Genomic DNA, 19985 nt, shown 5'->3' with positions numbered 1-19985 from the left:
CGATCAGGATTTTGAATGTACTTGCTAGTGTAGACGCACCCTGAGAGTTTTCGATATTTTAAATTTTTGTCATACTCTGAATTGGAGAGGAAAATATAAAATCTCTAACTTTCATGAACTAATAATCTGATTTTTTGAGTCAATCTAAATGTTTCATTCCAATTATTTTCAACCTTTTTTTAATTTCAACCTTTTTCATTTTTAACTTTTAAAATATGAAACAAATTTCAAAATGACTTCTGTTTTGAACTGGGAAAATAAACTTTTCTTTTATAAAATGATGGAAATGGCATGTTTTAAGAACTTCAAAACTTTTTCCCCCAACTGTTTCTAATTGGGATATTAGTTGAAACCAACCCTTCCTGTGAACAGTTTTGGTTTTAATAAATCAACATTTTCTGATGAAAAAAAATATAGCATGTTTCCAGCCAGCTGATAGTTTTTTTTTAGCTCCTTCTCTGTCCCCACAACCACCCACCTCATAAGTGACTTTCTGATGTGGGAGACACCCATGTTTTTCATTGACTTCAGCTGGAGCAGTACATGCACAGTACCTCTGTTTTTAAAATTCTGAAATAAAAATAATAATGATGCTAATACCACTGAATTATTATTACTGTTTGCCAAACAGATGTGTAGGAAAGTAAATAATATGCTGTGCTTTGCTCATGGAGCTTAATATGTTTAGCAATATAAGACCAACTGGTATTCCTTTAAGTAAAGAAAGGAATCTGTTGATCTGACAATTAAAAGCAAAGCAAATGTTTCCTATCCACAGGAAGCTTATTTGCAAAATTAGAAGAGTTTTTATAGAGTGGATGAGGTATGGTGCTTATCAGTGTAATGAAGGTTCACCTTATTGCTGTGGACTCTGTGGCTTGGAAGTACTTAGTTACAGGTAATCAGCTCATCAGCAAGGAGAATGAATACAAGAGCACAGGGAAGAAGTGCAAGTGGGGAAAAGTAGGAGACAACTGTGCCATAGGCAATTGTCTGGAAGGTTAGGGTTCTCTGGAATTGTGCCTTTGGAGAAGGGGAAGTAAAACAGGAGAGCTTTTTAAATACTTTTTAAATGTGCAAATATGTAGAAGACAGTAGAATGAACCTCTCCCTCAATCCTGTAAGGTGGCATTTATTGCAAAGGACTCTGAGCAGACTGTGAAGAACTAACATGATCAGATCAAAGCGTGCCTTGTCTCACTCCCCTAGGTCACACAAATCTGGCTCACTTTACTGGGGATGACAAGAGCCTGGCTGTCACTCATCCAACTGTGCTGTAAATAGGTTCACAGAGGAAACTGGTTTGGACTATGACTATAAATAGAGCTGTAGAGTGGTAGGGTTAGAGTCATCCAAGGCACCCACACAAGTTAAATGCTTAGATTTCACTGTCATGTGAACAGAGGCTGGGCATCTAATTGCCTACGTCTTTTCAATGCTACCTTTTGAAAATCCCTGCTATGGACCTTACTCAGTGGTCTAATCCATGCCCATGCCAGTCCAGTATGAGTGCTGTGTCCTGAATATAGTAGTATGGGTTTTAAATGTCTTGAGGAATACGTTTTCTGTCATGATAGCCTCTTCTAGTTACACAAATCTGGAAATCACTGGGGAGTTTGCCTATTTAAAGAGTGGATGTAAAAGGAATATGGACAAAGGTTTATATCTAAACTCCTTACATATATGTGAACCTTATCCCAAATCTACCCCCCTCCTCCTTCCCCATACCAATGGTGTATTGCTCCTCAGGCTGCAGAATGGCTTTAACCCTTTTTACAAGGTAATACCTGGTGGCTCTATCACAGAATCATAGGTCTGGAAGGGACCTCAGGAGGTCATCTAGTCCAGCCCCCTGCTTCAAGCAGGATCAACCCCCACTAAGTCATCCCAGCCAGGACGTTGTCAAGCTGGAACTTAAAAACTATGAGGGATAGAGAATCCACCACCTCTCTAGGCAACACATTCCAATGCTTCTCCACCCTCCTGGTGAAGTAGTTTTTCCTCATACCTAACCTACACCTCTCCCTCTTCAACTTGAGACCATTACTCCTTGTTCTGCCATCTGACACGACTGAGAACAGTTTCTCACCCTCCTCTTTAGAGCTCCTATCCAGGAAGTTGAAGGCTGATATTAAATCACCCCTAAGTCTTCTCTTCTGTAAACTAAACAAGCCCAAATCCCTCAGCCCATCCTCATAGGTCTTGTACTCCAGCCCCATAATCATTTTTGTTGCCCTCTGCTGAATCTGCTCCAGCACATCCACATCCTTTTTATACTGGGGGGCCCAAAACTGGACACCATATTCCAGATGCGGCCTCACCAGTGCGGAACAGAGAAAAGGCACCCTTTTGAAAGAGAGCTCTAGTGTAGACTTAGCTCCTGTGTGTACTTCAAAATAGCTGAGCACTTTTTTCAAAATGCATTTTCATGTGCTGCAGCATTATTTCAAAATAAGCTATTGCAGAATAATGCTTCAGCTGTAGCCACACTAGCCCCTCTTTTTGGAAGGGGCACATTAATGAGGGATTTTGGAAGATGCTAATGATGTACTTTCATGAATATGCAACACCTCATTAGCATAATGGCGGCTGCACACAATTCGAACGTGCTGCTTTTGAAATGCACACTGCTCATGTAGCTGCGGGGATGGTTTGTTCTGTGCCTTCAGTAAGACTTCTTTAAAATACTGCCAGTTCTCTTCAACTCTTTTCCCTTTCATCTTCCTTTCCCAAGGGATTCTGCTCATCAGTTCTCTCAGGAAGTCAAAGTCTGCTCTTTTGAAATCAAGGGTCTGTATGTTACTGCTCACCTTTCTTCCTTTTGTCCGGATTGTGAAATCTATGATCTCATGGTCACTGCAGGCCAGGTTTCCACCCACTTCTATTTCTCCTACTAGTACTTCCCTGTTTGTGAGCAGCAGGTCAAGTTGTGCATGGCCCCTGGTCGGTTCCTTCAGCACTTGTACCAAGAAGCTGTCCCCAGCATTCTCCAAAAACTTCCTGGATTGTCTGTGTGCTGCTGTATTGATCTCCCAACAAATGTCTGGGTGGTTAAAGTCTCCCATGAGAACCAGGGCCTGTGATCTGGAAGCCTCACTTAGCTCCCTGAAGAAATCCTCATCTATTTCATCTCCCTGATCTGGCGGTCTATAACAGACACCAACTACACCATCACCTCTGTGACTTCCTCCTGTAAGCTTAACTCAAAGATGCTCAACTGGATTTTCTCCCTCCTTTTACTGGAGCTCTGAGCAATCATACTGCTCCCTCACATAGAGCGCAACTCCTCCTCCTTTTCTCCTCTAAACAGTTTATAGCCTTCCATTACCGTGCTCCAGTTATGCGAATCATCCCACCAAGTCTCTGTTATTCCAACCACCTCTACCCTCACTCATCCTGCTCTGTCCCTCCTCTAAACCACAAGCCCTGCTGCACAGGAATATGGAGGAAATCATCACAGAGCTGAGGATTTGTGGACTGTGACACTTGGGTAGAAACAAGAGGAAAAGAGCAGATCGTGTCTTGTCTCACTAATTGTGCTCCGTACACACTCCTGAAATTCCGTGTACTCACCCTAGGCAGCAGAATGGCATCTGTTCCTCTGCAGCTGGAGTTCTGTGCAAGGATAGAGGATGTCCAAAATAAAGGTATGGCAGGAGAGTATGGCCTCAAATAAAGAGCTGTCATTCAGAATTTCTTCTAAAGTGAAGGCAAAAATGCCTTGATTTTTGTTTTGTTGGTTTTAATGCTCAAGGAAGTTTCTTTGGTCCCATTTTCATTAGCCATCTCTGCTGTACCTCTATTAACTGTTCTTCCTCAGGTTGTCCTTTGGATATAACATATTTAAAGACAGAAACACACTCAAAAATAATTAATTAAATATTGTAAGGATCCCAGTCATGGACCAGAGTCACCTTGTGTAGACTCTGTTTAATCATATGACTAAGAGCTGGTGTCTGCCTTACTTAACAGTGTAAGTAACAGTGCATAAGGGGTGCATGATGGAGATCCATTTGCTACCATTTTTGTAAAGACTGCAAAGTATGTCATAGCATTTTCTGTGATATTTTCTTGTTTGGTCTGATTAAGTGATATGGTATTTTCAGGTAGAAGATTTCTCTTACCTCAAAAGTCAAGTATTTAGAAGGCTGCCATGAGTACATGGGTGTAAATGGAGAGCTATCATGCTATTAATAATTCCTCCAATCTATTAGCAAATTCCAGTTTATAAGACAGAGAAATAAAAATAGTCCAAGACTGAGAATTAACAAGGGAAAGACCAAGACAATGAGGAACAGCCAGTCCAACAACAATGCCATCAAACTGGGGATGTACTTACACTACAGCAATACTCGAAAGAAGTTCTTCCAAAAGAGATCTTCCAAAAAAACTTCTTTGAAAGATCACATCCACACACAAAAAACCTCTAAATAAAGATTGATCTGCTCTTTTAACAGAGAGCATCCACACAGCCCCTGATCTTTCGAAAGACTGGGACAGAGATCAAAAAATTTGGCGCCATGATGACTCCTCTTTCGAAAGAAGGTCCTGGGGAGCATGTCTTTCTTTCTTTCTTTCTGGAAAAAGGCACTCTTTCTTATCTGGGAGAAGGGCCACATTCTTTCAATTTCAGATCAAAAGAGTACATTTTGTTTATAGATGCTCTGTGGGTTTTTCCGCAAAAGGCCAAGCATCCACCCCCCACCTCCTCCTCAAAAAAATTGTTAGTGTAGACACTGCCTAGGATGAGATGACTTGGAAGATGTGGAGCAGTTTGCCTACTCAGGGAATGTTATGGGCAGAGATGGAGCAACAGGCAAGGATATCACTGCCAGGATAGGGTAAGCAACAGCTGCATTCAAGACTCTTCATCCCATATGGAATTCACAAATAATATCTGCAAAGATGAAACTGCGACTCTTCAGCACAAATGTGAGGAGTGTCGGTTTGTCTGGATGTGAGACCTGGCATTCTAAAACATCTTCAAATCACAAGCTACAGACATTCATTAGCAGATGCCTGAGGTGCATTCTTCGCATCAAATGTCAAGGCTTTGTGACAAAATGAGGTGCGTTGAAACAGATCAGGACATTCAAATCAACAGTAGAAAGTGGGGGTGGCAAAGCCACACCCTCAAAAAACCATCATCCAGCACAGACCATCAAGCTCTCAAGTGGAACCCGCAAGGAAAACACAAGACAGGAAGACCTTGGATAACATGGAGAAGATCTACTGAGACTGAAGGACAACAGTTGGGATCCTCCTGCAGTCAGTTAGAAGTTTTGTCCCAAGACAGGGTGAAGCAAAGAAGACTGCTAGAGGACCTTTGCTCCACTTGGAGTACAAGGGTTTAAATCAAGCTAGTTAAAAACAGGCTTTCATATACCTATGTCAAATTAGTAGCATTCCTAGAACCCTCTAAAGTGCCAGGAAGAACTTCAAAGTGATATAATGGAATTAGTTTATTCTTTCTGCTGCACTGTGCTAGAATATTTCTGCTGTGAATAATAAGAGCCATGTCAGCTGGCACACCTAAATTAAAAGTGAAAGAGGTTGTTCATTCATTGCAAAAATCCATTTTAACGAGAGGAAAAGGGCATTTTGTGCTTAGACCCCTTCCATAGTATCTAGATCTTTTTATAGTCGTAAGAGATCCATGACTGGTGATATCATGGGTCACTGAAGCTTTAAATTTGCTTTTCTTAACTCATTTTTCATACTTTGTTTGTGGCTTAACTATCATAGGAGCTATTGAGGATTTCCTCTGTTGTAGGCTGTGTCATATGATGCTTAAAAGGGAAGTGATGATTCTTACATGTATCTTATATGTACCTCTTCATCTTTTGCCAGCAATTTAGTACATTGTGATCTGAGAATCCACAGCTTTCATTTCTGCGTACACTAGCAAATAAATTTGGCATGTAGCTACCAGTAAAGCAACTATTAACATATATTGGTTTTTAAAAGATTTTTCCAAAGAAAGCTTTATTTTAATGTATTACCTCAAATGACCTTTGAGTGACTCTACATGGAAGCTTTATGTAGGATGCTTTAACACTCCTTATCTTTAAACATGCTCATGATTTAAGTGAACTTTGGAAAGTACCACACAGTCCCTTATCTCATGTCTGACAGAATATTCAGTGACATACTGCTGGTTTTGGAGGTTTCCTTGTCCTCATCAGTGGAGGGCACTTTACAAACTGATCCTCAGTTGTCTACTGTCCAGATGTTCCCCATATTTCTGTGCGTAACCTGTAATCTGTGGTTCTGAAACAGCTTCTTCACTTGGGCCCATCATTATTAAGAGACATTTAATTAAGAATGAATGCTGAATATGGCTGAGATGAAGGTAAATTTATTAAATTCTGAATTTCTCCTGTTTCTTGTCTGAGTAGAAAGTCACCCCAATAGAAGAGGAGAAGGGTAGAGCCAGTGGTTAGAACACTAGCCTGTGACTTGAGAGAACTAATTTAAATTGTCAGGGCAACCACAGGCTTTCTGGGTGACCTTGGGCAAGTCTGTCTCCATTTTTCATATGTGAAGCATGGGTAGGGTTGTGAGGACAAATAAATATTGTGAGGGACAAAAATACCCTTTTAATGAAGCCTCTGTCTGTGCCTCAGTTGCCTATAGAAGGATGCATGGACTGTCAAAGAATAAAATCTAGCTTTGAAAGAAAATTAACTGAATATTTTTTATGTTTTTTAGCAGTTATGCTGCTTTTAAGGAAACTAGGAAAGCACAGGACTGGTGATTAAATATGGAAAAAAGCACCTCAAGGCTCTTCCTTGATCACTTCAGTGAAAAACCTAGTTGTTTTATGTGTGTTCTGCTTCCCTGTGTCATACAGAAATTGTCAACTTCAGTTAAAAATCCAGATCAAGCAAGCAGATGTCTGCATTGTTCATACAGACCCAAACTTCCACCCAGTATGACAGAAAGAAGAGCAAACAGGAGAGAGGATGTAGGAAAGGGGAAGTGAATAACATAATCAGATGTTATGAACTAATATGTTTATGCTAAATGCTGCATAAAATATTGCACCCAAACCTCTGTGATACTGCTAGCTACCTAAGTACCTGTGTGTAATCTAATAAATGAACATGTTGTACAAGGAAGCTTGGAGCATATGTTCAGTACCAGTGCAGGAAGAAAAAATCCTAGCGAAATTAATGTGGCCATTTTAATTTAAGGAGAGAAGAGGCACAAAATTACAATCATGGGAAAGATTTGTTTGCCGCAAGAGATATTGGGAAATCCCTTTTATTCTGGGCATAGGCAAATTCATTAAATGAAACCAAGCTGCAAATGCGGCATCATTGTACTATACAGCTACGTCTACACGTGAACGCTACATCGAAATAAGCTATTTCGATGAATAACGTCTACATGTCCTCCAGGGCTGTTGCCGTCGACGTTCAACGTCAACGATGGGCAGCACCACATCGAAGTAGGCGCTGCAGGGGAACGTCTACATGCCAAAGTAGCACACTTTCACATGAGCCGGCAGACATTTCTGGAGCTATGCCAGTGGCTCACCCCCAGCACTGAGGCACCAGGACACCACCATGCGGCGTGCCCTCAGTGTGGAGAAACAGGTCAGCATCGCTGTCTGGAAGCTGGCCACTCCAGATAGCTACTGATCCATGGGGTAGCAGTTTGGTGTTGGCAAGGCCACCGTCGGGGCTGTCCTCATGGAGGTAAGAGGACCCACGGGGGGAGGGGGAGGCAGCCCTGGCAGGGGAGGGCCACACACACCTTGCACACCCCTCATTGGTGCTCTCCCATGTCCTTCCCCTGCAGGTCGTCCGCGCCATCAATGCCCTGCTCCTCCAGAGGGTCGTGCGGCTTGGGGACCCGGATGCCGCCATCGCGGGGTTTGCCACCCTGGGCTTCCCCAGTTGCTTCGGGGCTGTGGATGGGACCCATATCCCCATCCATGCCCCAGAGCACAGTGGAGGATGCTACTTAAACAGGAAGGGCTACCACTCAGTGGTCCTCCAGGCCTTGGTGGACAGCCGGGGCCGCTTCCTGGACATATATGTGGGCTGGCCTGGCAGCACCCACGACGCCCGGGTATTCTGGAATTCAGGCCTGTGCCGCCGGCTGGAGGTGGGGACCTTCATCCCCCAGTGGGAGAGCCCTGTGGGGGACACCACCATGCCCCTCTGCGTCATCGCAGATGCGGCATACCCCCTCCGGCCCTGGCTCATGCACCCTTACACGGGCCATCTCACAGCCAGCCAGGAGCGCTTCAACCAGCACCTGAACCACACGCACCAGGTGGTGGAGTGCAGATTTGGACACCTCAAAGGACGCTGGAGGTGTCTCCTCACCCGCCTTGATGCGGGCCCCACCAACATCCCCCAGATTGTGGGCATGTGCAGCGCCCTCCACAACCTGGTCAAGAGCAAGGGGGAGGCATTCTTTCAGGGCTGGGCTGTGGAGGCTGGCAGGGCTGATGTGCAGCTACCCGCTGCCCCCAGTCGCCAGGTGGACCCCGAAGGGACCCGGGTCCGAGAGGCCCTGCGGGGCCATTTCAACGAGGCCACGGGGTGAACACTGGCAGGCCCCCCACTGCACCCCTCCATCCTCCACAACACTCCCTGCCCCTACCCCCACACCACAGAGCACCCAAGAGCACACCCCCACCGCCACTTTTCTTGTAAATAAAAATAGACATGTTGCTCGTGAAACCAGAAAACATTGAACTCTTATTATTATTATAATACTATTTACAACCAAAATAAATATTATATATATGTATTATATGATGAAATGAAAAAAAGGGGAAGACAAGGAAGGGTTTACATGGGGGGGCAGGTATCATCATAAAATAACGGGTGTAATACAAACTATTTACAAAACACAAGTAAAGGGGATATGTACAAAGGGGGAGGGTGGGGCCACGTCCTGGGCCCCACACCCCCTAATGTCCAGCACTGGGGGTGGGCAGCCGCGACCTGTGCCCCCTGGCCGGGGCTGGCTGGGGGCTGGGCGGACCGGGAGATATGACCGGCGGGTGTCAGCAGACCCCAGGTCCCCCTCGGCAGAAGGGCCCTCAGTGGCAGATGGCGGTGCAACGGCGGGTGGAGCAGCAGGTGGAGCGGCGGGTGGAGCAGGCAGGGCAGGCAGAGCGGCGGCCGGCGCGGCACGGGGGGCCAGGTAGTCCGCAATGTGCGCGAGGGTGTGCATAAAGGCCCCACATGCCTCCTGGCACCAGGCCAGCGCCCGCTCCTGCAGTTCGAGGTGCCGCTCCTCCACCCACAGGCACTGCTCTGAGACCTCCAGCTGCCGCCAGAGGATCACCAGCAGCCGGGGGTCCGTCGCCGTCTGGGAGTGGTGCTGGGTCCGCCGTTGTCCCCGCCCTGGGGCTGGTTGGTCCTCCGCCGAGGGGCTGGCCTGCAGTGATGGCCCCGGTGGGCTCTCTGGGACCACTGACACCTCGCCGGTGCTCTCCGGTCCCTCCGATGGTGCAGCTGCGGAACACAAGGGGGGAAGAAGAGTGGAGACAGCCGTTAGTGTGGGCCCCGAGCCATAGCCCTTTTCCCCCCACACCTCTGCTGCTGGTTCCCCATCCCCGCCCCCGGGAGATGCTGCTGCTGCTGATGGATGTCCCACCCCCTCCCCCCGGGGGACCCTAGGTTCCTCTCCCCCTATCCCCAGGGATGGGGCAAGGCACTGTTGTGCTGTGGGGGTAGGGGCTGATGCACTCTTCTGAGGGACATGCCACTGCTGTCCTTGGGGTCATGGTCATCTGGGCATGTGCAGGGCCCTGGTCATGTCTGTTGCCCCTGCCCCTCAACCCCGGGGGTGTGCACTGGGAGGGGTACATACCTGATGGTCTGCTCCCATGGTCGGGGGACACCTGGTGGGCGGACACCCTGCTGGAGCTCCAGGATGGCAGTGTGATGTGGAGCCCCCCATCACTGGAGGAGGATCCCCCCTCTTCCTCCTCCTCCGGTGCCCCAGGGGTGGGCTCCTGGAGGGGCCCCTGGGGTGCGGGGCTTGCCTCCGGGGCGGACTTCACCTCCAGGGCCTGCTGGGGCTTGTCGGCCAATGTATCAAGAGTGGCTGGAGGGGAGGAGGTGTGCCGGGGACCCAGGATTTCTCTGAGCTCCCTGTAAAAGGGGCAAGTGACGGGGGCGGCCCCAGATCGGCCGGCCGCATCCCGGGCCCGGGCGTAACCTTGTCGCAGCTCCTTAACCTTACTCCTGACGGGGTCAGGAGTGCGGGCAGGGTGACCCCGGGCGGCCAGGCCCTCGGCCAGCTGATCGAACGCATCCGCGTTCTGCCTCTTGCTCCCCCTTACCTGGAGCACCTCCTCCTCACTCCAGAGCCCCAGCAGGTCCCGAAGCTCGGCCTCCATCCAGGAGGGGCCCCGCTGCCGCTTCCCGGGCTGTCTGCCAGCCTGCGAGCCCTGGCTCCCCTTGGGGGGGTGCCCTGGGGTCGCTTGGGGGGCTGGCAGGCGGCCATTGCAGCGAGGGGGTGTTTGTGGGCTGCTGTGAGGCGTGCAGGCTGGCCGCATGGCTGTGCTGCCGCCTGCACGCGCTCTCAGCTTTGTGCACAGGAAGGCAGGGGGTGGGGCCCTTTAAGGGGCCGCTGCATGCGGTGACCATCGAGCTCAGGGGCTGGAGAAAGCATCTCTCAACCCCTCAGCTGATGGCCGCCATGGCAGACTCTGCTATTTCGATGTTGCGGGACGCGCATCGGCTACACGTGCCCTACTTCGACGTTCAACGTTGAAGTAGGGCACTATTCCCATCTCCTCATGGAGTTAGCGACTTCGACGTCTCGCTGCCTGACGTCGATGTCAACTTCGAAATAGCGCCCGCCACGTGTAGTCATGGCAGGCGCTATTTCGAAGTTGGCACGGCTACTTCGAAGTAGCTGGCACGTGTAGACATGGCTATACATGTATTTAATACTCTCCTCATCTTGATTATGAATGTAATTCTAAAAAGAGCTAATGAAGAATTTTCCCCCACCTCATTCTTGCAGTCAAGTTTTCTAAAAGAAACAGTGTTTGTTTCATTAAATTTGTTCTATTCACCACATGTAGGGGGCTGCTTGTTCACTTGTCCTGATGCATTTATTTTTATGTTTACCGGTGGCACTTACTGGAGATGGGAGAATGAGCAAGAGAAAATTTTAAACCTGTTTGAACTTCTGTGGCCTTGTAATTTACTCAGGAAACAGAACTGTTAAAAAGCTTGAGTGTAATTCCTGGCAGCCAGAAGTGTTCAGAGTAGCATGCTAAGAGTGTCAGAAGGAATCTGTCCCTCAGTCACTGCCTGAATGAAAAGAGTGAGTTACACATTCATGAAAATAAAATGGGTAATTTGGCTAAGGAATTGGAAGAATAATCTCTGACTATTGTATTGAAAAAGGCATAGGATAATGAAGGATGCAAATATCTGAAAGAGGGAAAGGAAAATAAGGGTTACAAGGGTAATAAGTGCCCACCCATTGTGGCTATTGAAGGATCTAAAGCAGTTTGGGGTAGGGCTAAATATTATTTCCACACCCCAAGATTTTACATCAGGGGTCAGAGGTGGAGTGCTGAAATTTGACCTTTTGATGTCAGTCCCAGTGCGGGTGATGCTTTTCTAAAGTCACTAATAGACCTACTCACAACAGCTTCATTAATGGATACATGAAGCTGCAAAGCATTACCATTTAGTTGGTGGCTGATAGCTTTAGCTGGTCTTTTACTAATCCCACAGGCAGCATGGCTTTGAGGAAGCTCCTGGCTGCATGGGGGAGAAGGGGTGGAGGTGAGCTCCCATCTTGCATGTCGATGAAAATCAGTTCATGTGCCACTCTTGGAATCCATGCCAGGGTCTTTGACCCCCTGCTCTAGAGGGTAGGCTTATTTGGCTCACTTTCTTGAGAGATATCTCTGTTCCACCTTCATTGCCACAATCCCATACAGGGGATATAGCTAGAAAAAAATAGATGTGGCTGGAATGTGCATAGTTATTCCCAGCAGTCAGAATAGACATCTCAGAGCATATTAGTTCATAGACTCATAGCGAAATTAATTAAGCGATCTCAGGAGGTCATCAAGTCCAGCCCCCCTGCTTCAAGCAGGATCAACCCCCACAAAGTCATCCCAGCCAGGACCTTATCAAGCCAGGACTTAAAAACCATGAGCGATGGAGAATCCACCACCTCTCTAGGCAATGCATTCCAATGCTTCACCACCCTCCTGGTTAAGTAGGGTTTCCTTATATATAACCCACACATCTCCCTCTTCAACTTCAGACCATTACTCCTAGTTCTGCCATCTGACACCACTGAGAACAACTTGTCACCCTCCTCTTTAGAGCTCCCCTTCAGAAAGTTGAAGGCTTCTATTAAATCACCCTTAAGTCTTCTCTTCTGTAAACTAAACAAGCCTAAATCCCTCAGCCTATCCTCATAGATCTTTTGCTCCAGCCCCTTAATCATTTTTGTTGCCCTCCACTGAACCTGCTCCAGTACATCCACATCCTTTTTATACTGGGGGGCTCAAAACTGGACACAATATTCCAGATGTGGCCTCCACAGTGCTGAATAGAGGGGAACAACTACTTCTCTAGATCTGCTTGAAACGCTCCTCCTAATGCACCCTAGTATGCTGTTAGCTGTCTTGGCTACAAGGGCACACTGTTTACTCACATCCAGCCTTTCATTCACCATAACCCCTAGGTCCCTTTCCATCATACTGCTGCTGAGACAGTCGGTCCCCAGCCTGTATCAATGCTTGGGATTCTTCTGCCTCAGGTGCAGGACTCTACACTTCTCCTTGTTGAACCACATCAGATTTCTTTTGGCCTAGTCCTCCAATTTATCCAGGTCACTCTGGATTCTCTCTCTACCCTCCAACATATCTACCTCTCCCCCTAGTTTTGCGTCATCTGCAAATTTGCTAACGGTGCAATCCAGTCCCTCATCCAGGTCATTAATAAAGATGTTGAACAGCACTGGCCCCAGAACCGAGCCTTGTAGCACTCCACTTGAAACTGACCGCCATTCAGATATTGAGCCATTGACCACTACCTGTTGGGCCTGACTGTCAAGCCAGCTTTCTGTCCATTTTATCGTCCAAGGATCCTTAACTTATGGACAAGAATGTTGTGGGAGACCGTAACAAAAGCTTTGCTGAAGTCAAGGTATATCACATCTACTGACTTCCCCATGTCCACAGAGCCGGTTACCTCATCATAGAAGCTAATCAGATTGGTCAGGCAGGACTTGCCCCTGGTGAATCCATGTTGGCTACTTTTGATCACTGTCCCCTCTTCCAAGTGCTCCAAAATGGATTCCTTGATGATCCCCTCCATTATTTTCTCAGGGATTGAGGTAAGGCTGACTGGTCTATAGTTCCCTGGATTGTCCTTCTTTCCTTTTTTGAAGATGGGCACTACGTTTACCTTTTTCCAGTCATCCGGTATCTCCCCTGATCTCCAAGAGTCTTCAAAGATAATAGCCATAGGATCAGCAATGACCTCTGCCAATTCCCTCAGTACCCTCGGGTGCATTAAATCCAGACCCGTGGACTTGTGCACATCTAGTTTTTCTAGATAGCTCAGAACTTGTTCCTTCCCCACAGATGGCTGCCCTCCACCTTCCCATACTGCATTGTCTTGGACTGTCATGTGGAAGTTGACTTTGTCCGTGAAGACTGAGGCAAAAAAAGCATGGAGTTCTTCAGCTTTTCCTACATCATCTGTTGTTAGGTTACCTCCCTCATACAGTAATGGCCCCACACCTTCTCTGATAACCTGTTTATTGTTAACATGCCTGTATAAACATTTCTTGTTACTCATCACATCCCTTGCCAGCTGCAGCTCCAGTTGTGCTTTCACTTTCCTGATTACTGCCTGGCATTCTCCAGCTGTATGTTTATACTCCTCCTTAGTCAACTGTCCAGGTTTCCATTTCTTGTATGCATCCTTTTTGACTTTAAGCTGACTAAGGATTTCCCTGTTAAGCAAAGCTGGTTGCCTACCATGTTTGCATTTCTTACTATATAGCGGGATGGTTTGTTCCTGTGCCTTCGGTAAGACATCTTTAAAATACTGCCAGTTCTCTTGAACTCTTTTCACCTTCATCTTCATTTCCCAAGAGTTCCTGATCATCAGTTCTCTCAGGGAGTCGAAGTCTGCTCTTTTGAAATCATGGGTCTGTTCTTTTGCTCTGTCAAGGGACGGGCTGTGCCTGGATACATCAAGTTCAGGCATGGAGCAGAGAGTCAGAAAGGTGGCAGAAAGTGTCCTTTGTACCTTTCTCTCATCTACCTGAGCACAGCACAGCTTTGGCATGTCCCTGGACCTCACCCTTCAACAAGGTGAATTCCTTGGGGTGCTTTTGTGAGGTGAACTTCTGATTGGCCAATCAGTAGTATTTATTTTGGACATGGTATCTCAATTTGATACCCGCACAGTAAATGATTTTATGTCATTAGATGCTCAAGAAATAGTACTATAATATTTTGCATCAGAATTACGGTAAAATGAGACAAGTCCACTCACTTTATTAATAGTGGATTGAGATAAATGCCTATTGTTGAACTAGTTGTAACTGACTTCAGTAGCTATATCTGAAAGCTAACTGAGCTCCAGGATGAATTGTCAATGCCGTTTTTGTGAGCACCTGTAAAAAAGACCAGAATTTGTTCTAATAAACATTTACATAATTCCCTATTGACATGATTATATGCTCTTTGCCATTGATCCTCCTGCCTGGGGCAAATGAGTTTTTCTAATGGGTAAACACATTGATGGATGCTCTCTTGCATATGGTACAGTATTTGTATTCAGTACAAAACCATATTTGGTTAAGATTTCTAAACAAGTACTTCTCTGTTTTCCATCATTTCACAGAGAGATTCCAAATGAAGAACAAGGAAAACAAGCAGAGTAGGAAACTGAATGTGGCTTTCATTCAGGTAGCAAAAAGTAGAATTTTATATAACCTCAGGTTCATTACTCTGTTTTTGAGGTGTTGAATGATTAATATAATAAATTTATGGGTACAATGAGCAGTTTGGAAGGGACTGAGGTAGATCTAGGTTTAAATAAGAAGTGCACTGAGGGGTGTGAAAATGAGAAAACTCTTAGAGTGAGAATGGAAGAATTCTACCTGGCTTTCCTCTATTGCAATGGTTACCAGCCTGGGTGGTGTGCAAGAGTATTGCAGGGGGTCTGCGAAAAAAAGAAAAGATAAATAAAAATGATCATAGAAAATAAAGTTTTAAATAAATTGTAAAGTTACAATCAATTATTATTTTAAATTAAATATGTTCCAATACTATTATTAGTTGTCTGAAAATCGATGTTGTAGTTTCCTTTTTCATTTCATGAAATGTATGCAGCAGCTAGAATTGGCTTTGATGGGGATCCATGAACAGGCTGGGGAGGCGACTGGGGGTACATGAATGATATGGGGTGGTGATAGAGGGTCTGCACTAGTGAAAAGGTTAGAAATCACTTCTCTATGGGCCATATTCAGTTTAAGATTTATGGTGACTTCTGCCATACCAGCTTTGTTAAGGGCCTCTTACAGCTGTAGGAAGGAATATCTAGCAGGAGACCACAGAGTCAGGACGCGGCCCCAGTGATCTCTTGTGACAAAATAGTAGAGGGTGATGACAAGGTTGAATGTGACTAAGAAGCAGGGGATGTTGTGATTCAGTCCCTGCTTCTACAATCCCATTCTAATCAACACAACATTTGAGCCATGTGCTTAAATGCGTTCCTTAATTGAGACCTCAGCGTGTGTTCTTAGCAGACCTTGCAGGCTGGGCAAGCACAATCAAAACTTGATGCCAAGCACACTCAAAACTTGATTGCACAAAGTGAAAATCCTGAGGAAGGAACCTGCCTTTCTCCTGGGTGCAATCTGTGGTGCAGATCTTCAGCCGGTACAAGTAGTGATATTAGCACAGGGAGGTTTAAATTACACCTGTGACTGGTCTATGTCCCCTGCCTATTCCATGTTATCTTGAGCTCTGTGCAAGTGCATCTATGTATTTAGACAGGGCATTTTTCATCATGAGTCAAAATAATGGTTTCCAAAATAATTGGAAAATACATTGTTATCATTACTCACTTACCAGGGTTGGATTTAGTGGGTAATCTGGATTATTGCCATGACAATACCAAAATCTGAAACTTTATTCTTTTGGTGGTATATTCACAACTGGTGTGAAGTGAATTATGCTTGGCAGAAATCAATCAAGTTGCATTTGTATTTTTGTATTCATTAGAAGTGGGTGAATTATTCATAGTGAACCATTTGTTTAATGTAGCCCCGTTTTTATTCTCAAATTATGTGCGAATATAGTTTGACTTTCAAGACTTTCTTCTTCTTACTAATGCCAATTTAGCTTATTGGTTACCCAAGTGCAACTCCATACTTAATTCTTTAAAAATTCATTAGTCAGACTCTGCTGTCAGCTCACTAAATCAAATGGTGTTGTTTCTGTTCAGTGATTGGATGATTCCCAAATGCACCACAAGCTTTCAGGATGGTTGCATCACTAGTTCCTTCATGAATATTCATAGACCAGCATATTTGTGGGAGTATTGTCAACTGTTTGTATCCCATGAGATTCAGTCAACAAAACATTTGAAAAATAAACCACTCTGGCATTTTGTTTAGTGGTTTTGCTATTCAGTTAAAACCTTTTAAACACGAAGGAAGGGATAGGTGCCTGAATTATTTGTGTCCCTCTCTTAGCTAAAGTACTTGGAAGACTGTGTTTATGGAGCTGAAGGTAATGATTTCTGTGTCACACATACTTTAGCTGTCAGATATGTATGTGTTTATGTATGTAGCTAGAGATTATAAAGCTGTCATAGAAACACAACGATCCAGTGACAGCTAGGTGTCTGGAAATAAGAGTTTGGAAGATGAAGCTTTGATAACAGTGACAGAAAGATGTCAATGGAATATTCTGAGTGGTCCCATCAGATGCCTCATGCTTTTCACTTTAAAATGGCAATGCAGGGAAGAAGGATAAAGCTTTAATATACCTTCCATGCACTGCTCTAGATAAAGTTGTGAATTTTTTATTTATAGCTAGGAACACAGAATTTGTAATCTGCTTTATAAAGAGAACTTTTCCATTTCTTGGAAAGCAAGATTTGTGTTTTTTTTAAAGCTGTGAGTCTGATACAGAAGTCCTTGTAGCATGAAATATAGGTAACAAACTCATTTGAATTCAGCAGAGATAGTTCAAGGCATGGTACATCTCAGACTGTGTGAAACCTAATTGGTGGCCTCTTTGGACCAAACTTTAGCACTTTTGTTCATGGATGTGCCTATTTAAAGACCATTACCGTTGATGGGATTCTAACCTGCTAATGCTAACAGGCTGTGTCTACACTTGCATTCCTCTTTCAAAAGAGGCATGCAAATGAGGGAAATCAAAAATGCCCTTTCAAAGGGCCCCTGTCTAAATGGGTGGTGTGCGTTTTGAAAGCGGCACTTTCGGAACATGTGAGGCTGCCTCTATGCTAATGAGGCACCGCCTAATCATGGCAGCACCTCATTAACCTCTGCTGAAGCAGCTCATTACCATGCCTCTTCCAGAAGGCAGGGGGTAGTGTAGCCATAGCAGTGTAGACACAGCTCTTTCAAAAGTAAACCCTACCTTCGAAAGAACCCTTCTTTCCTTTTTTTATGGGGAGAAGGATTCTTTTGAAGATGGGGTTTACTTTTGAAAGAGCCGTGTCTACACTGCTTTTCTTCTTTTGAAAGAAGCTCTTTTGAAGGAAGAATATGCAAATGATGTGTCAAATAAGTAAATCTGCACCTCATTTGCATTTTCGATTTCCCTTATTTGCATGACTCTTTCAAAAGAGGAATGCAAGTGTAGACACAGACAGACTTTGTCCAATTGCACACCTTCTTTCCCATTCATTGGCTGTTCTATTAACAAATATAACCTTTTCAGGAGGCCCACTTATTACATGATTGTCCCCTGACCTAGGCTACTTCAAACCTATGGTGCAGATTGACAATCTAAGACTGATCCACTGGTGGTTGATTTAGTAGGTCTAGTTAAGATTCACTGAATCAACCAAGGATCACTCTCCCATCAAACCTATTGCTCTACCCTGGATGAGGAGAGAAAGAGAAGTCAACAGGGGAATTTCTCCCACTGACACCCCCTTCTCTGCCTCCCCCATGGTACAGATCCTGTAGTAAAGCAACTGGAGATATGTCAGCTCCAGTTGTATTTTTCATGTGGCTAGAATAGCATAGCTTATGTTGACTTTCTGTTGCAGTGTAGCTGTAGCCCTAGTTAAGTGTTCTCATTACAGTGTAGTTTGTAATGGTGCTACAATCACATTGGTAAGGTAGATGGGTACAGAGGATTCCTCACGAGCACTGAGTTCAATTCAAAAGATTAAGGGATTTGGCTAAGGCAGTTACTGAAAAGTGCAGCTGTTCAGCTGCAGCTTATCCAAAAGATCTGAACTACACATTCAGGGTAGATATATTAAAATGCCATGCTCTTCTGCAAACTTTATGGTGCATTACAGCTCTCTTGAGTTCTGCAGAGTTCGAATGTTCATATTTGTGACATGAGACACAGAGGGTCAAACAACCAGCAAGTGAAATGACCCTAATTAAGCCAATAATGACATTTAATAAGAATATACATGAGAATTAGGTCCATTTTTATAAATAGCTAGCAAAGCCATGTTAGTGGGACTAGAGCTGAGATAGAAACCTTTATTACTAGAGAATTAGAGGTAAACACGAATTGTGTTCATGTGTTTACTTACATGATGTTAGATGTTAATAATTGTCCCTATCTGTTGCTATATTCAATTCAATAAGAGAAAAAGGGCATATTAACATTTAAATGGAACTTTGGTGTTATAGTACCCTTGTTTATATTTCTCTTTGAAGTTTGTAGTAAACTGTCCATGAATTGCTTAATGGTTAATTTGCCTTATGCTGATGAACGTAACTAATTACCTTTGTATACATAGGAAATAGGAAGATTTACTTCAAAGTAATGCTTCATCCAAGGAATGACTGTTGTCAGATGGCTGTCCATAGCCTGCCAGAGAGCTATAAAGGAATTCTAGGTCCCCAATCTTGTATCTCAGATATTTCAACCACAGTACCCTCTCTCTCTCTCTCTCGTGTATTTTCAAATAAATCTTATTCAGTTAAGAAGAATTGATTGTAACCATGTATTGGAGTAACATCTCAAATATTCATTAACCTAGTGATAATGTGTCCCTTAGGATTGTTTGAACTTTTTATACACAATGACCAAGATTTTCAGTAATCCTCGTCATATTTGACTTGGCAGTGTGGGTAGGAGACCAAGGCTGGTTTGCTTTAAGGGAGCTGTGGTTTTGATTTCTGGGTAATCAGTAAAGTATTTTAGAAGCTGTTTTGTTGCTGACTTGGGGAAACTAATTATTAGATTAACCACTAATTTTGGGGATCATCTGCCCCATTCTTTGTAATCTGCTCTGATTGGGCAATCTTCACATGGCCCTACAGGCAACAATGGTTACCTGATTATTACCATTGTTACTTTAGTTTTTACCTGACATTGTGCATTTGACATTGTCTCAAAACCAAACCATGATGGCGGTGATCCAGAGACATTCAATGTTTTATCACAAATATTTGCTCTCTGAGAAACTACCTTCCAAGTATCATTCATGTGGTGTGATCCTTGTGTATTTGTGTCAGCCATTGTGCAGGGAAGAGGCCGGGTCTTCCCTGCAATTTCTGCTTCCAGCTGCTGGCTGAATGCTGAACCAAATCCACCCCTCTCCTTTCTTCCATCTCACTCTTGTTCCTGCTGATTCTCACTGTGCTGCTAAGTGTATTGCAAAGAGGTTGGTAGTGGGGAGGTGAAGCAGAGCAGGAAAACAGGAAACCACCACCACTCGTTGGGGGCGGTGCAGCATGTTTCTCCACAGATTGTCAATAGGAAGAGGAGAAACTGTTATAAA

This window comes from Carettochelys insculpta, chromosome 1 (assembly GCF_033958435.1).
Source record: "Carettochelys insculpta isolate YL-2023 chromosome 1, ASM3395843v1, whole genome shotgun sequence".
Classification (NCBI taxonomy): Eukaryota; Metazoa; Chordata; order Testudines; family Carettochelyidae; genus Carettochelys; species Carettochelys insculpta.
Note: the sequence above shows the minus strand (reverse complement) of the source record.